At 30.7% G+C, this 7,715-nt stretch overlaps 1 protein-coding gene across 1 annotated transcript in view; it reads left to right on the top strand.

The window, feature by feature from the left end:
* LOC108747987 (neo-calmodulin-like) overlaps positions 1–7,715 on the top strand; it is a 52,229-nt gene that overhangs the window by 162 nt on the left and 44,352 nt on the right. The gene's annotated exons all lie outside the window — the stretch shown is intronic.

Raw genomic sequence — 7,715 nt, 5'->3', positions numbered from 1 at the left:
CACCACCACCGCCGCCGCCGCCGCCGCCGCCTCGCCGAGGGATGAATTTTGAGAGGCGTCGGTGGAGTACTTTCGATGGGAAATTTCCTCGTTACTATGGCATGGTTGAAATTGCGGATCGTTCCTTTTTGCATCGAGTAAATTTTTGTCACGAGATAAATTAGGAATTGAAAATTGCTGAGACTGTGACACGATTGTAAATTTCAGATTTTGATAAGTGTAATTTTTGCCAGTAAAAAAACAATTAACATAAAGTAGCGCGGAAGAAAAATCAAACGTTAATATTATATAATATATCGGTTAAATCGGTTATCTGGTAAATCTCGATAAATCTCTGAAATAAATTTGGAGTTTCAAAACAGTACATCAATTTTTATCTGTTTTGTATGTATTACACTCGTTGGGAAATAATCGAGAAAAAAACTAATAATGGTACACACTGTATGGGTGACTGCTGCTACTTTTGACCTATTTTATAAACCTAGTACGCTTTGTGGAAGATACCTATCCTACGGAATTTCATTTTAATCAACAGCATGATTGTGTGAAGCGCGGACGGAGATCGATGCGACGTATCGCTCAGTACATTAATATTTATGAGTTTCCTTCCGGCTAGGAGAGAGTGAGTTTATCACAAGGTTCAAGTTAACTGGAGTGCGCTCGAATAACGATCGAAGTTAGCGGTGAAGTTTGCAATTTTACGAAAAATTTAATTCGTAAAAAGGAATTTTTGAATAAATTTTCACGAGAAACCTTTACAATTGACAGTAACGAATGAAATCGAGATACTGACATGAAGATACACTCGAACAACTCGATCATCCTGAAACGATTGCGTAATTTGATCATTATGTTTAAACGTTCTCGGATTTCGAGTGTCGAGCGCGCAAGCTTTGAAAGTACGTTTATTCAGAGCCTTGGAGCTCGGCGTTGTCCTCTGTACTTCGCGAGACGTAAGGACATGTTCGTTTCATAAGAGGTGAGAAAACCGACAGCATCGATCAGCTCGAGTTTCCTGTCGTGGTGTCGATTTGCGGATTTATCACATCTCCCTTGGAGATTCAGTCGAGAGTGATAAAATCGTAGTCGACGGTCGATAGTCCGCTCAATTTGCCACTCCCATCGGTTTTTCAAATTGCAGTGCTCTTTCAAAAATTTTTTTAATGGAGCTTTTTTTTTTTTTTTAAAGGCGATGCTGGAGCGTCGGCCTTGATCGATGTCGATAGTACAGACTTTTTAAATTCCAAATAAAAAAAAGTTGATAACAGTGATAGCTTTTAATTTATTTCTTACATTATATCGTTCTGTCTCATTCAAACGCACACATCTGTCCTTATCTAATATATTGCAACACCATCTTTTGCAAAATTGAACCGCTACTGCTAGACGTAATTGCTGCTTCGTTTATCATTCTGAATTTTCGCTCAGCATACGCATACACGTAATTTGCAGCTCAATATAAATCTTTTTTTCAGATTTCTAATCTTATTTTCATACTCGTGGTATTGTTTGTTCACGTAATCCGAAGGGTGGTTCACTGTGGTTTTGTCCACACGAGCTATAAAACTTTTGTGTTAAGAAAACATCTATGTCAGGTGATAGCTCTACGAATTGTAAAATAAGTAAGTTTTTAACTTCTTTTCGATTTTAGTATAAAATCCATTGCAGCACTTCTCCCAATTTTGCATCTATTTTAGTTCTGTGAAAGGATTGCGTTCAGTCAATTCGAAGATTTTTATCGATCTGCAATGTGTCAGCAATTTGGTCGCTCCAGCATCCCCCTTGAAATTAAAAGATTAAAAAAATACTATACAGTGTATGCAAAGAACTCAATTTATATTTTGGTATTTTAGTTTATGTTCTTAATTTTAACGAGATAAGTACACACTGACCGATTCGTAATCGATTTTTTCTCCCTTCCGAGAAACTCCCTTTAACGAGTGTTGTAATTTAGAAAATTAATAGTTGTAATTTTTATTGAAAATCTATTTAAAAATCGTTATAAATTGATCAGTAAAATTACAATTATATTGCGGAATATCTTCTTATATAGAATTATGTATCACGAAGTTATTCGTAGCTTAAAATAAAAGACATAAAACATAAAAAAGATAATATGAGAAAGACAAATTACTTTTTATTAATGAAATTAAAAAATAGAACATATATAAGATATATATTATTTTATGTAATTAACATCTTATATTCTACATATTTCTACGGATAAATTTTCTAATCATATTACACAACTTTTGTTAGAGCTACAAATGAATATATAATGAATCCAATTAATTTTCGTAAGACTTTGCAAACTCGAATATATGTATACTGTGTTTACTGTCATAAAGTTAATATGAATATCCTCGCGTCATGATATTCGCGTGAAATTGCCTAATCTATATATACACACATATATATATATCGCACATTTTTAATAAAAATGTAACTACTTTTTTGACTCCATGTCTCTCGTACGACCTTTGGACAAAATTTTAAATGGAAAACCTTTATTCCCATCACTTTGATGTCGGATGATAACAAAGTTGACATGCAATACTCGACTTTTTCTTTCGATGCTCACTAGTGGGCGGTTATATACCACTAGTCGTCACATCGGGAAAAAGCAGGTAGGATGTGCGCGAAGGACGAGAATCCTAACTGTATAACATATATATGTATATATATATATATATATATATATATGTGTGTGTGTGTGTGTGTGTGTGTGTATATATATATACACACATCTCCTCCAGTTTCCCAGGCAGCCGTGGGGTTGTAGGATTCTCGGGTACGGCAATTCAGGACGTGACCTTCGGCGTCGTTTCTAATCATCTCAGTACCTTCACGACAAGAGAAATAGACTTGTACATCTTTTGCTGTCAGACTCAGAGATGTACTGCAAGATGTTTAATTAATTATAACATACAACAACTAGATATAAAACTTTTTCTTACCATAAATAGCGGCAATCGTTTCAATGACTGTCATTGTTTCAGTTTTTTACATTAATTTGATAGTTGTAAAAACAATTTCGACAAGAATTTTAAACACACGCTAATTCTTACTCCATCGAATATTATAATATAGTTCAAAATTATATTTGCCTTCCTTTTTTTCCGCCATTTTTAATCGGTAAAGTATTTGAAAAGTAATTTTCATGTGTGACAACGTGATTATTTATAGTACGCTATGATATAAAATCTTGGCAACCTTTAAATGGAAAAGGTTACAAAAGGGCGACTAACACATTTGTTAAGCAGCAAGGTTGGCACTTGTTCAGCCAACTTTCGATGTTAATTTATGGCATACACCAGAGATTTCTGCTCTGTAGAGTATACCGGTATAACATGATATTATTGCCGCATAGTGTTAATATCAATAATGGACAGTAATTGTTTGAACGTTACGATGCAAGAAATATGTATGTCGATAACGTTGTATTGAACCAAGTTAAAGCCGTGAATACAACTTTACTTCGATCGCGATAGCAAATGAGGACAATTGCGTACGTCACTAAATCGATTAACATAAAAAATGATGAAGGATACCTTTAGCGAAAAATAATAGTCGGATACTCTTGTTATGCAATCTTTTTTTTTTTTATTTATTACGATCTATTCGTTCATTTTAAAATATATTTCAGTTTCAACTGTCTCAAGTTCAACATTTCAGTGCACTTCTATAAACGTAAATGGTGCAAAATATTCGATAGCTTTGTGTATGTTTAACTACTACAATTAAAATTTTTATGGGAGATAACCAGTAACTTCTAAATTAATTTTATTGCGTCACTGACAAATTGGGTTTTTCTATATACACATAACTCTAAAACAATTGATATTTTTTAATTAAATTTATTTTTTTGCGCTTTTTGCGATGATCGATTAATCAATTTACAATTTATGGCGATATTATACAAAGATATCGTATCGCATACATAGAGTACGAGAAACCGGAGCCGATTATCATACGGGGAATTGTCAAAAAAAGCTAATAACTCAATCAATAAATGGCAGAACATTCTCTTCTTGTTACTGTAGATTGCTGATATAATATTAAATTGTTATATAAAATAGTTTATGCCAAAAGCGTCGTGTATATTATTGTACTTACAACGACTTTTAAAAAAATTGAAATTAGTAATTAAATTTTTCTTATCTCTTTTTTTATTTTTTGATAAGTTTTTAGTATTACGAACTTAATTTTCTTATAATCGTAGAAAATGATATGTCTTAGATAACTTTTACTATAGTTAATTAATCATTATTGTAATAAAGTTTGTAAATATAATCTCTTTTATTAAAAATGTTTACGATTGACGAAAATGAGCCGAGGTCAATCTTTTTAAGTCGATGTATTTTTAAAAAATATGTTTACAAATATTACATAATATTTCATATAGGTAGATATATGTGTTGTTTCATTTTTCGTAAAAATTATAATATGAAAGCAAATTACGTATTTTGTGATTAAAATAATTAATAAATTTTGTTTGTATTATAACATATAATATATGTTTGTATTGTAACATATAATTACTATTATTTCCTAAAATACAGAACTGACATTAAAATAAAAATTGTACTCTTTATGTTTTATCCATAAAAAATATGTTACTGCCAATCTTGAAACGTATAATAATCAACTCCAAATATAAGACTAATTATCACATTTTTGCAGCTTTATTTAAAATTAAATAACTTGCTTGATGATGTATTCAAGTATAATATTTTGTTTTTGTACTTAAGGAATGTATTGTATATATTATAGTGTATATAGTGTTTCAAAAAATCTTACATTCACTTATTTTTAAAAATTATTATATAAAGCTATGACAATCACTGCCGGTCTCTCTTTCCCTTTGAAAAGAAGGAGAATTACTCTATGATCGCTTGTACTGACAATCGCGGTAGCTTGAAATATCTTCCTGTTCATGAATTATATACGGAGACATTAAAAATATCGAACTGGCCTAAAGGACAACAGCCCACCTGTTGCTAGGCCTACAGACGCGATATAGTAAATACCTCTACGTTTTGCGACTACTATCGAATACCTTTATCTTCGACTAATCTTTATTGCATTAGAAATTGTGTCGTTCAATTTCCGATTTTTATTTAATCTTGTAGTATTAACCATATAAATGAAAATATATATTTGATACGAACAATGTGGCACACGAACATATGGATCATCACTTCCAATAAAATTTATAATTTTATTACATTTATGAAAATTAATAATAATTTTCATAGATGTAATAAAATGATGGTAACAATAATAATAATAATAGTCCGTGTAAATATACTATATTGATCACGTCGTAAATATACAAGATATTTTTACTCTAAATCTATTAGAATATTAAAAAATCCTTAAGACAGAAATATTTTAGACAAACAAAAGTAGTTAAATTAAGAGAAAAAAAGATGGTTGATTGATCTTAAGAATATATCCTTAGGTCAAAGTCACCTCAAATTTTTAAAAATTGCAATCTCCATTTTTTTATTCCATATTTATATAGCTGACTTTACAAGACACTAATATAATATTTTTAAAGCACTAGTATATAATATAATATTTTTTCATTAGAGTACTTTACAAGTTGTAAGGCTTGAAATTTAACAGATCAACGTTCAGTTAATTCAATCTTAATGAAATTAAGCTTGAGACGAAGAGAAAATAATGATCTTGATTAACTTTGATGCTGTTCATAAGCTCAAATCGAGATCACCTTGAATGTTTTAAATTCATTTTTTATCCTATTGCAATATATTTTTTATCGCACCTCATCGTGAAAGGCAAGGGAAACTCACATTAATAAAGCACGCCGTTGGCATAAAGGGAACAGAAAATTACTACGTTCGTTGTTCTAGGTAATGCTAAAAATAAAATAAAAAACGTAATTCGAATAAAAAATTCAAGGTGTACGAATATAAAACAGACAAAACGGGGATATCAATTTAAAAAAATTTAAGTGATCTTGTTCTGTCCTTCAGGATCTTATGGTCAATCAAAATTACCATCTTCTTTCCTCCTAGTAACTGAGCAACTTTTGTCTAAAACATTTTTGTTTTAAATTTAAGGATTTCGAGATATCCTAATGGATTGATTAAAATAAACAACTCTGTATATTTATCACGTATTGTAGTATTTAATTAATTTAATAGATGATTCAAAGGTATCGCTTAGCTCTTCCTAAAGTTATTCGGCTGTATATGTAATGTATTTCTTGTGTTTCTATTATACAGGCCCATCGTGGACCGACGGTTGTGCAGGTACTTAAAGTTAAGAAAAAGTTTGGGTTGTTTATTACGATACAGCTTAGGCGCCTAGATTAGTTTTGAAGTTATAGAGTCGTAACTCGCCGCCCTATTAGCGCATAGATCACAGCCTTCGAGACCGTTAGAGCAGATCTCGTTGCCAAGCAATTAATCTGTTTCATCTGATTATAGTTATTCTAGCGTAGATCCTTCTTTGGATCTCATACAATTCGGTAAAGATGTTTGTGTTTATAATTTGTAAGAAGCAATTTGTGTTTTTAGGATTTTTATGTTTCACATTTATATAATATCTGACGATAATATCTGACAAGGCAGAGTTCTCTGAAAAATCGCATGAAACGCATCTTTGAGGACAACTCGACATAATTCATCTTATCAGCCCCTCTCTCTCTCTCTCTCTCTCTCTCTCTCTCTCTCTCTCTCTCACACACACACACACACACACACACACACACACATGTATTATCATATTCGCCAATATTGCAGATGTGCAGAGGTATAATTAAAAGCTCTCGGTGCACAGCCCATGTAGTATAATCGCTTCATTCGCGCTAAGTAAGTTCTATAGAAAAAAGTGGGTAGTACCAGGGTCGACCTTTGAAATTATAGATCAGTGTTACTCAACTGTCGTATAATGTAAAGGTATATTTTTTCCACGCCTTTTTATATGTTGTAAAACGCCAGAAGGAAATTGCGAAGATATTGATTTTATTTTTAATTATAAGGAAAAATTGAGGAACACTGAGCTGGATAATTTGAAGTTAGAGAAAACTTTATAAAGTTATATTAGAAACGTTTTTTTATCTTGTGTGACCTTTAATAAAAAAATTCGAATGCGATATTTTATATCTAGACTGTAGTTCGTATAGCATGAATGATATTTTAAGATGCATGAGACTAAGAGATAGTACTTGAATCAGCGATTCCAGTTACTTTAAGAGCATGTTTTTTATAAATATATCTATACTGAGCTGTGCTGCAGCATACGAGATATTTAATGTTCTTTTTCTGCAGATCATATAAATATATCAAACGTAATCTAATGTATTTCAATTTATATTTTAAAAATTTCTTTTAGTTTTACCTCTGGCAAAAGTTTTCTTAGAATTTTTCATGTAATTATACAAAATTTTTACGTAAATTCCAGTTTCTTAGAATTTCTGTAATATAATTTTGTTTATTTTGTTCATTTTCAGAAAATTTCTCATTTTGTATATATAATAAATTGAAACATTTTTCAAAAGTACTGAAAAAAATCTATATCTTTTTCAAAATTCTTCATAGGTATATATAAATTTTGAAATATTCTCAGATTTCCAAGATTTTTTATTCTATAATTTCTGAAGAAAGTATAAAAATTTAAAGTAATTTGTTTCAAAATATTTATAAATTTAAAATATGACGAATTTCTAAAAATATTATGAGATA

This window comes from Trachymyrmex septentrionalis, unplaced genomic scaffold (genome assembly GCF_001594115.1).
Source record: "Trachymyrmex septentrionalis isolate Tsep2-gDNA-1 unplaced genomic scaffold, Tsep1.0 scaffold21, whole genome shotgun sequence".
In the NCBI taxonomy this organism is placed as follows: Eukaryota; Metazoa; Arthropoda; class Insecta; order Hymenoptera; family Formicidae; genus Trachymyrmex; species Trachymyrmex septentrionalis.
The sequence above is the reverse complement of the archived record's forward strand: the minus strand, read 5'-3'. Positions and strand labels throughout refer to the sequence as shown.